The sequence below is a fragment of the Macrotis lagotis genome, chromosome 7, assembly GCF_037893015.1.
Source record: "Macrotis lagotis isolate mMagLag1 chromosome 7, bilby.v1.9.chrom.fasta, whole genome shotgun sequence".
Classification (NCBI taxonomy): Eukaryota; Metazoa; Chordata; class Mammalia; order Peramelemorphia; family Peramelidae; genus Macrotis; species Macrotis lagotis.
Window position 1 is genome coordinate 30,551,996 of NC_133664.1, and position 17,468 is coordinate 30,569,463.

Consider the following 17,468-nt stretch of genomic DNA (forward strand, 5'->3'; position numbering starts at 1 on the left):
GTAACCCTTTACGGTTTGAAAAATCACTGTTCTCATGTTATCTATTTGACAGAAACTTGTACACAGTGCTCTAAGCAAAGAGAGAAAATGAAATAGAAATCAGCATCACTAGGCAGAAGCTAAACACACCTTAAACATTTTAAATCAAATTAGACATTTTAAAAATCTACTTAATGAAATGTGCTTTAGGACTGCAGAGTTGGAAGCCAAATTATTTTATCAAAATCACAAACTACCAAAGGGTGTGAACTGCTCGGACCATTGAGCCAATGATAGATGTAAACAAATACTCAGTACACTTCATCTCCTTCCCAAACAGGAGAATCAAGGCCTTTGTTTCTGACTATATTTTTGGAATTCTTGATGAGAAAAAATTGATGGGAAAAGTTGATTGCCTTTCCCCAGTGCAGCTAATTTCCAAAAAAGAGAAAGTACTTTTTAGAACAACCTTAATTAGATTTAAATGCAGAAAAGGGGTGCTTTGTTGAACTCTCCAAAATAAAAATCAACCAAAAATTCCTGAATTTGAATAATCAAACCTCTGAAATATCTCCTTGGGAATTAGGGTTTTGAAAAAAATCATTCACGTTGTTACCAAGGCAAATTCCTAGGTATAAGATCAGTTTTTTTAACCTAGAAAGATAAACAAACCCCAAGGATACAAACTCAGAGCTCCCTTACAAACGCAGTTTAAAATTAGTTTCTATTTTCAAATGGCTATTTTGATTTTCTGACCATGCCAACCTTCATTTATCCTCAGAAGTAACATCCGATCTATTTCCTAAAACAAGTGAGAATCGTGGGATGTTATGAAAGTGTGTATAGTCCTCCTTCCTGAACATATTTGCTTCAAGAATCTCACAAACTGCTCAAGTTTATCAAACTGTATTCAACTACAATCCTGAAATTAGCAGCCTCTTTTTAATCAAGCCCACACGTTCCATGAGCATCAAGTACAATGGTTCTGCTGTAAATCTTACCTCTAACTGAAAAAAAAAATCACTTTCACTCCATGAGGCCAGGTTACCATCCAAGAGATAAATGTTCTAACAGTAGCCCACGGTGTGTAATTATAATAACGTGTCATGCCAGCTTTTTTTTTAATAGGAAAATGCTTAGTTTGTCATTTCATGTCTAAGCTGTTTTCTTTCTGGTGTGCCCCCCCCCCCCGCCCTTTTCAAAAACAAAGGTTTAATCTATTTCTATCACTGTGTACAAAAGCTATCGCCATCCAAATTGAAGCCAAACTATAAGGGGATGTTGAGTTCAATTTAAAACAAACTCTCGTCACCCAAACCGAAGCCAAACTAGAAGATATATTAAATCGATTCGGCCGAAACAGCCATGCAGTGCCAAGTCCTAGGGATGGCAAAGGGGCAGCCGGTTCCTTATCCTGGGGGTAGGGGTGGGGTGGGGTGGGGGTGGGGGTCTTAAATCCCACAGGCACAAAGAAACGGAGCTAGGAAGTGACTCGGGGCGAGGAAGCGGTAAAGCCGGGGGGCGCGGGGTCCCCGGGGGGCACGGAAGTCACCCCGACCCCAGGGGCGCGGCTGCATAAGCACCCCCGGCGGGGGGCGGGGGTGGGGCACTTTCCCCCGCGGCGCTGCCCTGCCCACGCGGGGCCCAGAAGTTTCCGCAGGGGGTGGGCCGGGGGGCGCATGGGGGTCCGCACGGGCTCGGGCGCACGCTGCCACGCAAGGCTGCGCCCCGAGCCCGAGGGGGCCGGAGCTTTGTCCGGCTGGGTCCGGGCGCCTGGGCTGCCCCCTGGAAGTGAACGCAAGAGGGGGCGCGTCTGCGGAGGGAGCCCCGAGAAAGGGGGCTCCGGGGCGCGGAGGGCCGGGGGTCCCGGCCCCCCCCCCCGCGGGCCCCGGCTCCCTCACAGGGGGTCGGACGCCCCGATCCCGGGGGCTGCCCTGCGAGGCCGCCTCCTCCCGTGGCCCCTTCCCGCGGGGGGGGGGGGGGCGGCGGAGTCACATGTCAGGCGCGGCTACAATGTATCCTCCTGCCGGGAGGGCCGCGGGGCCGGGCCCCGGGGCCGGACTTTGCCGAGACTTAGTTGCCCGGGGGCGGGGGGCCGGGCCGGGGGAGGCCCCGGGCCCCGTCGGTTACCTGGGCCGGGGGCGCGTCGGCGCAGGTCGCGGTGTGGCGCGGCTCCCCGACGACGGCGGCGGCGACGAGGCGGAGGCGGAGGAGGGCGAGGGGGAGGAGCGGCGGAGGTGGCCGCCGGCCGCGGACTCACGGACGCCCGGCCCCCGCGGCCGCGCCGCCTCGCGCCCCCGGCTCCCGCCCGGCCGGCCCGGCCCCCGGCTCCGCGCCCGCGGCTCCGCGTCCCCCGCTCGGGCTCGGGCTCCGGCTCCCGCCGCCCCGGACTCTGGGAAAAGTGAAGCCACCAGCACCTCGCGGCCCGCGCCGCCTCCGCCCGCGCCCGCGCCCGCGCTCCGCGCCGCCGACGGCTCGGGCCCCCGGCCGTGCGCGCGCCCCACGTCCCCGGAGCGGCGCCCTCCCCGCCCCTCCCTGCGGAGCCGGCGGCGCGCGCCCGCGGCGGGGGCGGGGGCGGCCCGGGAGGCGCGCGCCCGCGGCGGGGGCGGGGGCGGCCCGGGAGGCGCGCGCCCGCGGCGGGCACGAGGCTCCTCCCTCCCGGCCGGGGGCGGGGGCGGGGGGAAGAGAAAGCTCGGAAAAGTAAAGTGACAGCTGAGCCCGCGGGGGGAGGGGCGGCGGGGAGGAGCCGGGGAGGGGGAGGGGAGGGAGGGGGAGGGGCGAGGGGGCGAGGGGACCTTGGCGGGGACGAGGCGGGAGCGCGCGTTAAAGGGAAACGCTGACAACGAGGGGGAGGGGGAGAGCCAGAGACGGGGGGGGGGGGCGGGGGGCGGGGAGCGGGGCCCGGGGGGGGCGGGGAGCGGGGCCCGGGGGGGCGGGGAGCGGGGCCCGGGGGGGGCGGGGAGCGGGGCCCCAGAACTCAGCCGTCCCCGTGCCCGCGCCCCCCGCTCCTCTTCCTCGCTCCGTTCTTCTCTCGCGCTTCCTCTTTTCTCTCTTTCCCTTCTCTTCATTCTCTTTTTCTCTCATTTTCTCTCTCTCTCTGTCTGTCTCTCTCTCTGTCTGTCTCTCTTCTCTCTCTCTCATCTTCTCTTTCTCTCCTCTCTCTGTCTCTTTCCCTTCTCTTCATTCTCTTTTCTCTCATTTTCCTCTCTCTCTCTCTCTTTCTGTCTGTCTCTCTCTCTGTTTCTCTTTCTCTCTCATCTTCTCTCTCTTCTCTGTCTCTCTCTCTGTCTCTCTCTCTGTTTCTCTTTCTCTCTCATCTTCTCTCTCTCTCTCTGTCTCTCTCTCTGTCTCTCTCTCTGTTTCTCTTTCTCTCTCATCTTCTCTCTCTCTCTCTGTCTCTCTCTCTGTCTCTCTCTCTGTTTCTCTTTCTCTCTCTCATCTTCTCTCTCTCTCCTCTCTCTGTCTCTCTCTTTCCCTTCTCTTCATTCTCTTTTCTCTCATTTTCCTGTGTCTCTCTGTCTCCCTCTCTCTCTCTGTCTGTCTCTCTCTCTTCTCTCTCGCTCATCTTCTCTTTCTCCCCTCTCTCCTCTCTGTCACTCCTATTCACCCCTCTTTCCCTGGGTGTTCAGAAAAGTGGAGCCCAACTGGCCAGGCTGACCTCTGACCCCAAAGGCCGAGGGCCCCGGGGGAGGCTGGGGGTCCCCACCGGAGCCAGCCCCGTGGGGGGGAGGAGGAGGAGCAGGAGGTCAGCGACTCCGCCTTGAATGCCAGGTCCCTTTCGGGGTGTGTGGGAGTCGGGCCTCACCAAAGGCAGGGCCCTGACTCATGACTCCAAGCTGCTGCCCGGCCCAGGGCAGACTTGGGGAGACTCGGGATCCCGGGTCACCTGAGGCCTGGACAGAAGCAAATATGTAATGTCCTCCCTGAGTAGCTCGGGAAAAGCCGTGGACCAAATGTGATGAGCGTCAGACTGAGCCTTCCCGGTGTGGAGGAGCAGAGTCCTGGGTGACACGCTGGCCGCAGGTGAGAAATACAGAAATCGGTGTAAGAAATCCCCAGGGGAAAACCAACCGTTCTAGGATAAGAGAACCCCTTCCCCTAGGGAGGACTGCTTCCGTCATGGCCAGTCTCTCCCCGAACATCTGGTGGAATCAGGTGGCAGACCACTGACTTGACCAATAGACAGAACCTTGACCTCTAAATCATTACAGGTAAACTGGAGGCCACCTTTATTTGTCATAAATATACACATTTATGATATTTATCATATATATATATATCACATACATTTATCATGCATCCTATTAACAGCCCACTGGAGTCAGAAACCATTAAAAAAGAGGAATATTTGGGATTAGAAATCTTGTATTTTGAGATTATTAAACCAAAGACTCGGCAGGAATAGCAGTGACATCTGTTTTAAAGTACAGATGTGCTTCTACAGGGAAATGAAAGGGAAAAAGGAAAGTAAGGGTTACAGACACTTAACAGTATACATCTTTATTTACATACATGCTCAGAAATGCCCAGAGATTGAAATCGCTCATAAAAGTGTATGATCCAAACTTTTTTCTGATCCTGAATATTTCATAATCAAAAGAAATGCAGCATGGAACAAAATTCATTAAATAATGGAATTTATCCTTCTGATTTATCTACAAGGTAGGAGTATGCATTATCTTTCTGCACAGAGCAGCAGTCACAGAAAGATTAAAGGTCTCAATATTTATTCACCTAGCAGGTGACAGGAGATGATAGAATCCCTGTCTCCTGGCTGCATTAAGGCTGGGTTTTTCCTCCATCCAATAAACTACCCTTATCTCTAACCATGGTTCTTTGTTATCAGTAGTATCATTTCTTACAATGAATGATGGATAACAAAATATTTCTCTATCCGAGAAAGTATCAAAATTGTCTTTTTTTTTTAACAAAAGTCCTGAGATTGTTCATTCATTGATATCGTCAGATCGGCTCTACAGCTTTATCATGTCCCATCCTTTGAAAACAATGGATAATGTTCGATTCCCTAAAATGCTACAACTTTTGCTGCTATATGACTGCAGGAAGAGAGACTTTTGCAGCTACATAAGTAGATCGTTGGGTCTCCATTCCCCATGATGGGTTCAATAAAACATCACAAATTCAACTCCCTTATGGTCACTACTTTGCCTAATTTCTTCTGGTGTGAGTACTACAATTCTTACCTAAGTGTCCCAGAGTATTCTCTCATGAGAAAAATCGAATGATCTCCAAATAAATATCATTTCTTTTATATATTTCAGGGTCAAACCCATCAATCCTTCATGTCCACAATTGTTTTGTCTCCTTACAACAACAATAATAATATTAATAATAATGATGATGATGATGATAATTAATAATAGTTGGCATTTACAAAAGCATTTTATAAAGACTAATTCATTTCATCCCCACAACCCTAAGAGATTACTTCTGTTACCAATTCTGTTTTATAGTTAAGGAAACTGAGGCAGAGGTAAAGTGACTTACCCAGACTCACTGCAAGTGAATGTTAGGTAGAATTAGGTTTTCCTAAGTGCTGGACAGCTAAGTAGCAAAATGGACAGAGTGCTGGACCTGGAGTCAGGAAGACTATGACCTTGGGCATTTATTAACCAGTTGACCCTGGTAAAATTACTTAACCCTGTTTGCCTCAGTTTCCTTTTCTGTAAAATGAGTTAGAAGAGGAAATGGCATACCACCCTAGCGTCTTTACCAAGAAAATCCCAAATGGGGGGGTCTCAACAAAGTACAAGCCCAGGACTCTAACCTCCATGACAACTATCTAAGTCTTGTGGCAGAGGCAAGAAACAATTCTAGATATTCTAACAGAATAAGGGATTTAGAGTAAAAAAATCTTCATCTGAATCCCACTTACTACCTGAGTGAATTGCAGAATCCTCTGGCCCCCCGAGTCAGTAAAGTGAAAGAGTTGGACAAAATTACTTCCAAGGTCCTTCCAACTCTAAATCTATAACCTCATGATCTGAATGTCTATTGATTAAAGTATTGATTCCAACATCTGAGGCCTCCTTGGCTTCAGTCTACCCACCCAGCCTTCTTCCATATTTTTTTCTGCCATGCTTATTCCCTAAGTCCCAGACAAAAGCCATCTCTGTTTCTTGTCCTGTCATCTCCCATACCTTTAGTCATCTCATTCCCCAGGTCTGGAGTGGATCCTCACCGACACTCTCACCTCTAAGCCTTCTACCTCCTTCAAGGTCCAATTCATGCCGACTTGTCTTCTATGTCTTGGAAGCTCAAGGTTAGAGACTTGACGATCCCTGGGTAATTTTGAAAAGAATGATGCTTATTGAAATCTAGTGATCATTTGTGTTAGGTAGGGAAAAAAGCCATCAATGGAGACATGCACCTGGATTCTATTCCTACCTGGTGCTCAGTGTGTGACTTTGAAGAAGTCATGTCCCATGTCTAGTCTCAGTTCCCCACCCTAAAAAACAACACCCCCCCCAAAAAAAAACAGGGCTTGGAATAGATGATTCCTAAAGTCCATTGTAACTAACAGTCTTTGATATAAGAAACACTCTACAAACCAGGTTTTTTTTTTCCAATTCATGGACTAGAAAATTAAGTTCAATTTATTGATTGTATAGATACCCTTAAAATTCTTAAATAATATATATCACATCTGTCAACATTAACTTGACCTGTTTTCATAACAATTCACATTTACATAGTATGATTAACAGAGTCCTTTCCTTATAAGCAACCCTTTAAGTTGCTACTAATGCAAGTAATATTTTATCCATTTCATGGAAGAGCAAACTGAGATTTAGAAAGATTAAGTAATTTACGTATGCCCATATAACTTTAGTGTTAAAGGCTCATTCAAACCCGTGTTCAGACAATGTAGGATTTGAAGTCAGAGGATCTGAGTTTGAATTCTAACTTGGTATCTTCTTACCCATGAGACCTGGTACAAGTTGTTTAGAATTCGTAAGCCAAAGATTCCTTATCTGTCAAATAGCAGGATTGAGCTAGATGACCTTTAAAGGCCTCTTATACCATAAATCAATGATCCCAAGGACAACATTTCCCCCCCACTACATTTTAGTGTACAATAAAATATTTTAAAAGCTATTGAGACATATTAAACTTCTTTCACTCACGTTATATTTCAGTTTGTGACTCCCTGAAAAATTCATTACTATTAATCTATATGGGATTTTCCAGATACATTCTGATAATATGAGGTCAAACTAGAGAAAGATTTCCCATGGGGGTGGGGCACCGAGGGTAAATTACAGGATAGCTCTTCATCACTGTCATCTTTTCCCCTTGTTTTCTTTCATCATTCTTTCAATATAAACCCCTTTGTTATTTTTATTTTTCTCAGATCTCCTCCCTACTACCTGCTTTTGTTTGTTTTTGGTTTTTGCAAGGCAATTGGGTTAAGTGACTTACCCAAGGTCACACAGCTAGCCAATTATTAAGTGTCTGAGGCCAAATTTGAGTTCAGATCCTCCCAACTCCAAGGCTGGTGCTCTATCCGCTGCACCACCTAGCTGCCCCTACCTGCTTACTTTTGAATCTACACTCTCAAACTACCCAAATACCAGTAAGGCAAGCCTAGGCTACTTATTGATATAAAATATTATTTTTGAGGGCATTCTTCCCTTCCCCCCAAAAAGATCCTTGGTATTCCCATCAATGTTAATAGCAGTTTCAGATAAACAAAATGATACTCATATTTTCTCTCTAAATGAAATATGAAATACTATATATTTACAAATTATATACAGCATTCTATTTTGGGGCACCATGTCTTGGGTCCCCTTCATCCTGGGGGCCCTTCCTAATTTGCCACACAGTTTCCACTAGAATTCCATCATCATTTCCTAACCCTCATCTCCAACAGCTATGGTGGCTATTCTTTTCTGGTAATGAGAACCTGTGCCCACCTAGGTGAACCTGAGAATGGACTTTAGGTTCCTGGCTACCTCTTATGGTTTGGATTTCCTTTCTTGAGTTCAGGTCACACCTAGTAATTCTGAGAAATCTGTAGCCTTTGTAGTAACCACACAAGAGTTCAAGAAGTTGGCATTTCCTGTTGGCTGCCTGCTGGTCCATGATTCCTACAGTTCAAGGGCTTCTTGGAGGAGAAGATGAACCAGTGCCCAAGAAAACTGCAAGATGCTAAAACCACAAGGACTAGAAAGTTCAGGATATGCTCTGATTTACCAGAATCCCTAGTCTTGACTTTGGACTCATCTTGGGTTCTTATAGGAGAACTATCACTTTATGGAGGCCCAGCACCAGACCTCCTGGTCACTTCTTAACCACTTCCAAATCCAACCTTGGTGAGTATCATACCCTTTCGTTTGATTTCTTTATGTCTTATCTTCCATGGTAGCTAGAAGATCAGCTCCCTGAGAATAGGAACTATCTAACTGGAATTTCTTTCCCCAGAACATAGCATTGGATTTGATACATAAGAATTTTACAGATGATTTCGCCAGGTATCTCTCTACCTAAATCTCTTGTCATGGCATTACTTTCTTGATGTCATGGTCCTCTTTGAAAATGAAGGACAAACATCAAATCTCTATCACCTATATATTTCTATCTATCTATGATCTTTTAATTATATCTTTTTTTAGGTTTTTTTTGCAAGGCAAACAGGGTTAAGTGGCTTGCCCAAGGCCACACAGGTAGGTAATTATTAAGTGTCTGAGACTGGATTTGAACCCAGGTACTCCTGACTCCAGGGCTGGTGCTTTATCCACTATGCCACCTAGCCACCCCTTATATCTTTTTATACATGTATATACATATATATGTCATCTCTATCTTTATAACATCCATGCATCTATCCATTCATCTGTCTATCTACCTTTCAGCTATCTATCTACCTTTCATCTATCATCTATCCACCCACCCATCCATGCATCCATCCACCTATCATCTATCTATGTATCTATGTATCTATCTATCTGTCTGTCTGTCTGTCTATCATCTGTTTATCTATCATCTATGTACCCATCTTTCCCCCTTCCAGATATCCTGAACAAGCATCTTTGGGTTCCATCTATATATTTTAAATCCATAAGTATTCCAGGGTCAAATGAATTTGGAAAATACTGAGGGAGGGTCAAAAGAATCAGAGATTTCAGGAAGCAAGCATACCCACTCAGAAAACTATCTTGGCATATAAATTGGATACGTTCTAAATTTATTCCTCTCAAATTAGCATGTGCCCACATTTCCCAGGCCTCAAGAAAATAAGGCTGTCAGCTTAAAAGAAATGTCACACATTTACCCTTACCAAAGTTATAGGAAGGAGAGGTATTCTTAGAAATGATTGTGTATGGGGAAGCCAGGTGTATTTACCACATAGATCTCTCTCTCTCTCTCTCCCTCTCTCCTCTCTCTCTCTCTCTCTCTCTCACACACACACACTCTCACACACACACACACACACACACACACACACACACGGCATGATGAAGGATTAGTAGAAAAGTTTTAGAGAATTCTTTGAGCCTGTCTTCTGGTTGAATCATAGGATCATAGATTTAGATATTTTAAAGGCCATCTAGTCTAAAACTCATCACTTTATACAAATGAAGAAACTGAGGCCAGCCCTAGTCATTTTCTTTTTTTCTTTAGTCATTAAGAAAACCATTTCCTTAGCAACAAGGCAAATGAAATAATAGGAACAACATAGGTAGGTATAAATGTAAGCCTGTGCAAAGATCTTAAATACATCCCGATAGCCTAGTCATTTTCTTGAGGGATAAACATCTCCAATTTCCTCCTGCATATCCTAGACCCAGATATCCAACTTGAACTGTCCTGTAGGAATCTCAACTTGGTCAGCTTCCATACAACCTCCCCTCCCCTTCCACCACTGAACCCTCCTTCCTCCTGAACTCCTTTCCTATTTCTAAGGGTACCATGACATTTCTTGTCTGCCTGGCTCACAATTAGGGGTTATCGTCATTGCCTCACTTTTATTGTGAATCGTTTCACCACCTTTCTTGCATCCACCCCTCTCTCTCCATTCATTTAAGGGGAACTTGAGCTCAATTTGGTATTAACTCTTTCCTGACTCTAGCAGGTCTCACTGCCTCAAGTCTGCCTCCACTCAAACCCATGCTTCACCTGGCTGCCATGGTGATTTTTTCTAAAATAGCAGCTGATAGCATCACTCCCTTGCTCATTGAATTCCAATGGCTCCTTATTACCTCCAGTATCAAAAGCTAAATGTGTTTGGTATTTAAAGCTCTTTGCAACCTGGCCCCTTCCTTTCTTTCCAGCTTCTTACATTTTCCTCTCCTCTGTGATCATTGACCTACTCATAATTCCTCCTCCCTTTATGCTTTTGCAGCTACCTTGCTTAGGAGGATTTGTCCCTGACCTCCATCTTCTGGCTTCCTCCAAAGACTTAGCTCAAGTTTAAACTTTTGTAGAAGACCTTTCCCTGTCCTCACCCACTACAATGCTTTCAATTTTGAATGATTTTTCATCTACATACTCAACATTTATCTTCTATGTGTCTCATTATTTAATTGTTATCTCCCTTGAAGTTAGAGACCTGTTTTGTTTTTTTCATTTCTCTTCTTTTCCAGTACAGAATAAAAACAGATGTTTGCTTACTGACTCTTTCATTAAGAGACTTTCAGAATCACACATCTAATCCATACAGAGCTGGGATTTGAATCCAGGTCTTCTGGATTCAATGCATCTGCTTTGGTCTTTAAAAGCAGAAGGGAAAAAAAAAGGAAAGTCTCCTGTTGGAATCCTTCCTTCTAATCTTCATGCACAGTGTGTGGTATATTGTAAGCCTTTAATAAATGCTTATAGAGAGATTGATCGATACATCCCCTAAGTATTCACAATAGGTTATTGTTGTTTCTTTCAGATAAGACTTCTCTTTTTTTCCCCAAGAAAACTCAAATATGAATTGTTTATAGAACATTTTTATCTTTACAATTTTCCTGAAAGGGTTCTGAGGAATATCAAAACTAATCTGGGCCCACCACATAAATCCCTCCAAACATTATAATCCATTCCATTTATAGCAGTCTTTCTCTTCCCCCTCGCACAACAATCCCATCACTTTCTTTCTTAATCTAATGATCTTGCTTGTAGTCCAGTTGGGCAACAACATAAATGTTGCAATGACAAATGGAGTTTTACAGTGCTATTCTGGGTGTTTTTCTTACAGCCATTTTTAAACAACTGTAGATAGTTTCTCATCTGTTGAATGACATTTTACCATCTCATCTTGACTTTTCTAACTTGAGCATTCCTTTCAAATTTCTGATAGTTCATCCTCTGAGTTCTTTATGGCATTGAGGCCAAGGAGATCGTTTCTTGGGGGAAGTAGTGGGAAGGAGTCTGTAGGCAGAGGACCTGGATCTAGAGCCATGACTTACTACTTGTGTGAGCCTGAGTAAGTTACTTCACCTTGAAGGTCCTTAATTGACCTTGAAGTATGGCAGGAAAAGATATATGATCTGAAGCTAAGATGGTTGTTATTATTTTAGTCTTGTCCTACTCTCCATGACCGCTTCTGGAATTATCTTCACACAAATATTGGAGTGTTTGCCATTTTCTTCTCCAGCTCATTTGAGGAAACTGAGGCAAATAAAGTTAAATGACTCACTCAGAGTCACACAGCTAGGAAACATCTGAGACCAGATTTGAATTCAGAAAGAGGACTCCAACACTTCCATAGGATTTGAAGCTTGAGGATGCTATCCAAACTCCCCTCCACCATTTCAAGGATGGGGAAGAATAAGCCCCAAAACAACAAAAGCAACTTTCTCCAGCCACATCAGAAAGAAGAACAGGGAGTGGGATCCAGGACTCTTTCCTCTTCATACCACCACAACCGAAGCCACTTTTCCTACATTCCTTTGAGTTCCACTTCTCTTTCTAAAATGATTAATGGAACCAGAAAACATGAGTCTAATTGCTATTAAACAGGTCAAGAAGATGAAAAGTCAGTTTTTTATAGTCAAAAACACTCTTTCCAATATTAGCAGTAGCCACAAAATAGCACTTTTTTCTCCTAAAAATTCCTAGTAAATTCCAATCAGTTCTTAAGAATTTCTTCTTAATCTATCCTTTCAGATATTCTCAATATTTGTCAGAGTTCAAAACCCAAGTCCTTGCTCCCTTTGGGGGCGGGTGGGGAAGGTCCAAGAGGAAGCTCAATTTTCATTCCTAAAATAAGATGATCTTATCATCAAACATGATTTCCACCCTCCTGCAAGGAGGGTTCTCATTTCTTCCTTTGGTTTTGTCGGTGAGTCTTCACTTGGACCCCATTCAATGACTGCAAGTGATCTAACCTCTCATAATATTTTGATTAGTGAAACCATATGAATTTTGACCATGATCAGTTAAAATCTTCCCCTGTGCATTTCCCTCTATTTGAGCACTAGAGCAAAGAGGAAACTACATTAGTGGAGGTTTCGGTGACAAATGGGGTGAGATGGAGTTTTTCTCTCTCTCCAATAATGGACAGAGAAAACATTTGTGATAATAGTGCTGAGCATTGATGGAATTGGAGGTTAAGAGTTCAAGTTGGAAAGAGTTGATTTTTTTTTCTTCTTCTTGGGGGTGGAGAAGGGGAGACAGGAAAGGCAGGGTTCCAGACTTTCTTTAGATCTCCAGTTCTTAGCACATAGGAAACTAGCTGGATAAGTGAATGATGCATTGAGTCCCTGTTATAATAAATAAAACCAACAACTGATTCATTGAAAAGACTGTTAAAATTGATAAACCTTTTTAGGCAATCTAATTAGAAAGAAGGCAACATCTTTATTATAGAAACTTTTTCCACCAAATTTAGCAGCAACTTCTCTAATTTCTAGGAAGACAGTTTGGGACCCTGAGAGGTTAAGTGCTTTGACCATTGTCACATAACTAAAATGTATCAGAGGAAGAAGGGTCTTCCTGACTCTAAGCCTGCCCCTCCCCTCCAGCCAGACTTGAAGTTTTTCCCAAGAGATTTTTTTTCCCTTTCATTTTAATAGAAGGTCTTCTGTCTAGGTTGCACAAATAAACTTCCCCCTCAAGATGTGAAATTTACCCCTTGATCAAGAAAATCCTCATTTATTTGACAGTGCCGGAAATCTCTTCCATAGAGTCACTCCTTTGAGTTAAAGAATTAAAAGTTATGGTCTTCCTCTCAGTATTAAATATTCCTCCTAATCATCACATGTAAGCCTTAGCACAGGTGTGATACTGTAGGCATTATTATTTTATAGATGAAAAATCTGATGGTAAGTTAATCATAATAACTGCTATTTATAGAGTTCTTGAAGATTTGCAGAGTGCCTTATATATGTTATTTCTTTTTATTTGATTGTATGAAGTTGATGTAAAGTGAAATGAGCAGAACTAGGGATCAATCTCTACAATGACAATAATGTCGTAACAATTTGGAAAGACTTTGTCATTTCAATCAGTGTAATGGCCAATCAATCATAATTCCAGAGGATTCATGATGATATATGACTAACCCATTTATAATGGAAAGGTAATGGATTCCGAGTGTGGACATAGTCATTTTGGGGGACATGGTCAATGTGGAAATCAGTTTTGATTAATTTTGCATACCTGTTTAAAGATTTTGTTTTTCTTTCATTCTGAGTGGGTGGGGGGAATAAGAAATTAGGTAGATTCTTCATAAATTAAAAAATATAACTTAATTTTAAAAATGGCAGATGACCATTTGTATTCCCTATCTCTTGATGTTATAAACGAAAGTATTTTATAAAATTTAAAGCTCTATCAAAATGTGAGTGCTAGTTTATTCCTCTATGAATCACCTCCTAAAGAACTATCTCTCAATGAGCATTTCTCTACCATAAGTCTCTCTTCCTTTATTTTGTTCTTATTCTCTTCCCTAGTAGAAACACAAAGTCATAGAAACTCGATTCAAATCCCTTTATTTCACCTATAATTATTTCCATCAGACATCATTTAAAGCAATTGGTGCAAATACTTCCTACAGGAATTTTCTTGCCTCACAAGCCCTAAAGCACCCAGTCTCTTTAAAAAAAAAAAAAAAAACCTCCTGACAAGTGTACTGTGGTCTCCAAGAGAAGTAATACTGAGATCATCCATTAGCACCTAATGCGGCATTTATCAGATAAAATAGTAAGATTGTAGATTTAAATCTGGAATGGTCTCAGAATTCATTAGTTCAAATCTCTCATTTTTTCAGATGAAGAATTTGTGACTCAGGAAAGTAAAATGATTTGCTCCAAATCATATGGGTGAATCTAGATCCTCTGATTTTAGAACCAATGCTTTTTCTAAAGGAAGGTATCAAGCATGTGGCCAGACCAGATTAAAATATAAGTATAAAAACATAGTATTAAAATTAAATATTAGAATATAACAAAATAAATGGAAATACATAGTACATTAATAGATGTAATAATACGTAATAAAACATAGACAATGGTCATTTGTGGTTTTCCAAGTCAATACTTGGTCTCCAGGGATCCTTATTATGGTTTAATGGTCCCCATTTCTATTTGAGTTCGATATCCCTGCTTTACTTTACTACCCTGTTCCAGTTATCCACCAGGGTTCTGAGGAATGGGACAAAGGAGATCTCATTTTAATGGTAAAGAGAGAAATTTTTATTTTAATGAGAGAGGAAAGTCTGGCCCATGGCAAAAGGAGGTGTAGGGACACTAATGGAGGGTCAAGAGGTATCACAAGAACCTTAACCGTTAGTTGGTGCAGTGAAGCAGAAAGAGCAGCCAGGATATGGTCCTGGCTCCAACTCCTCTGAGACTCTGTTTCCTCACTGGAAGATGGGACTATCCATACCTGTACTACCTGACTCACAAGGCTATTGGGTGGGGGGATATTTTGAAAATTCAATGTGAATTTGAATGGCTATTACTGTAAGAGAAAGGGCATGAACGTTTAAGAGGAAGACATAGCAGATACAATGCTGTGAAAGAGGAACCTTGAAGCCAATATTGACTTCTTTCCAAGATCCCCAGGTCTATTCCTTTCAAAAGGCATTTTATTACCTTATTTTTGGGGTCATTATTTTTGCCTTTAGATTCTAACTCTGGGGGCAGCTAGGTGGTGTGGTGGATAGAACACCAACCCTGGAGTTAGGAGGAACTGAGTTCAAATGCGGCCTCAGACACTTACTAATTACCTAGCTGTGTGACCTTGGGCAAGTCACTTAATCCTTAAACCTAAAAAAAAAGATTCTAAATGACCTTTCAGAAGGGAAGAAAAGAGATCAGAAAGTAGTTGCTTTTTTAAAAAAAAATATATACTTAAATTTAACATATAAGTAACAACACTTCTTACTTATACCTTTCCCCTTCTGAACTTTTTTCTGCACCCTGGTTTAAAAAAAACAACAACCCAACAACATTTCATTGATAATCTTTTTTTTTTCTTTTCACTTTTTTTGTAATCACTCATAAACCACCAACTATCCCCACCCAACTTCCTTCCTCAAATAGAAGCACTCCCTCATAACAAATAACTGTAGTCAGGCCAAATAAATTCACATATTGGTTGCATTAGAAACCACCATTTTTATTTTGCCCATCACTTCTCTAGGGAGAGGTGGGAAGCCTGCTTCATCATCTGGCTTCTGATATTCTGATTGGCCATTGCATTAGTGAGAGCTCTTCAATCTTTCTGAGTCAGCTCCCTTTACATGAGCATAGCCGTTGTAAATATTGTTCTCCCTGTTCTACCCATTTCATTGCAATCATTTCATATAATTCCCAGGTTTACTGGAATCCTTCAAATTTGTTTCCTACATAGACTACAATTTGTTCAGTCATTCCCCAATGCATGGGCACCTCAGTTGTTCCAGTTCCTTGCTACATCGGAAAATGCTCTCCTAAATACACCTGCCTCCTTTTGTATCTAACCAGATCCACCTTTAAAAATTTCCTTTTCTTTACTGAGTTTTGTTGCAGGATCTTTCCTGGCCAATGGAGCTGGTTGAGAATGTGAGACATTTGCCGGACTGTCCACGTAATCCATCATCCCACAATACCCAAAGATACAAAGAGACCGGACGGATAAAGGAAATCAATGGCTGTTTCCTCCTCTTTACCTTGAGATTCTGTCTGGGTTTCAGAATGGCTTCAACAGAATAAGAAACATCACTTCAATTCCCCATTAAAATCAGATAAAACACAAAAGATAAGACAGTTTCTCTTTTCAACAGAGGAGAAATCTGAATTTTATCAGTCCCACATTATGACCCAAGCCAGTGAGATTTTTCATTATGAGAATTTTGTGAGTTTTATAGGCAATTATATACTTAATGCAGAAAATCATAAAATGTTTAGGATCCAAACAAATCCCACAAATAGAATATTAATGGTGCAGAGCCCCAAATCACCTTATTCTTTTAACCCATAAGCTACAGGGAATTTCCTCCCTAGTTTATGGCATAAACTTCCTTGAAAAAATCTTGAATATTAAAAATATGCATACCTGACTAATCTAAATACACGAATTAATTTGCATAATTTACCTCTCTGCCATATGAAACAAGACAGTAATTTCATTCATCTTTACAAAAGTGGGTGCCAGACTCCTTGGAAGCCTCATTTATACTCCTCCTTGCAGATGACCCTGTTAAGTTGGCAAAAACTTCAGTGACCTTTGAAGACCACACACTTTTTACAGAATGAGGAGATTTCTTCTGGACCTAGGAAGTTATCCTGCTTGCTAGATTTGTGTTCCCAGGAAAATAATCAAGGAGACATTCTGATACTAAAACTTCTAAAGGATAAGCCAGAATGATTAAAAGAACCAAAGATGACAGTAACACTTTTTTGTTTGTTTGTTTTTAGTAACACATGTTAAGGCTGAAATATCCATTTTTTCTTACCTAAGTGCTGATATAATGTAAGCTCCTTGAGGACAGGTTTGTTCCACTTTTGTCTTTATATCTCCAGTGCCTAATATATGGTAGATATTTAATAAAGGTTTGTTTATTTGATTTAGTCCTTCCTTTATGGTTGTTATCTATAGTAAAAAAAGATATCTTTATCATTCTTTACCTTTATTTTTCCCTCAACATTTAATGGTTTTCTTTTTAATTTATGGAATAAAACAAAATTGCCATAACACAGTATAATAAAAAAGATGATTTCACTTGAAGCTGCTATTTCTTTTAAATATATAATAAAATTATATTGTAAATTTCTTTTTTTTCCTTCTTTTTGCTTATCTCCCCACTTTAAAGCTGGCTACCATTAGACACAAATAAGTATATATAATCACTATTATTAACTATATGTGATTATAGAATTATTAATTATTCTATATATCTATTTATTAGTTCTTTTCTGTCTTTTTTCATATGCCCTTTGAGTTAATTTGGATATTTATAATAGTAAAAATTGACTTCGTTGCTTATAGTTGTTCTTAAAATAATATTGCTGTTACTATATACAGCATTCTCTTGCTTCTACTCATTTCAC

At 42.1% G+C, this 17,468-nt stretch overlaps 1 protein-coding gene and 1 long non-coding RNA gene across 5 annotated transcripts in view; one reads left to right on the top strand and one right to left on the bottom strand.

Annotated features, from left to right (window-relative positions):
* The window catches only part of LOC141494479 (ubiquitin-conjugating enzyme E2 E2), a 338,783-nt gene extending 336,513 nt beyond the window's left edge, over positions 1-2,270 (bottom strand). The window contains exon 1 of one of the 2 annotated variants that reach the window (XM_074195712.1): positions 2,110-2,270. The gene's annotated coding sequence lies outside the window, so the exon portion shown is untranslated. Of the gene's footprint in view, positions 1-980; positions 1,111-2,109 lie in introns of those variants that run through there. The other variant, XM_074195711.1, reaches the window with a different exon arrangement.
* A 1,119-nt stretch (positions 2,271-3,389) lies between these two features.
* LOC141494481 (uncharacterized) lies at positions 3,390-16,978 on the top strand. 3 transcript variants are annotated; one of them, XR_012470461.1, is made up of 4 exons: positions 3,390-4,002; positions 6,163-6,262; positions 8,245-8,318; positions 15,937-16,978. It is a non-coding gene; the product is annotated as an uncharacterized LOC141494481 (long non-coding RNA). The 3 variants fall into 3 exon arrangements; XR_012470459.1 differs by lacking the exon at positions 6,163-6,262; XR_012470460.1 differs by lacking the exon at positions 6,163-6,262 and having other exon boundaries at positions 15,948-16,978.
* Positions 16,979-17,468: the final 490 nt, after the last annotated feature.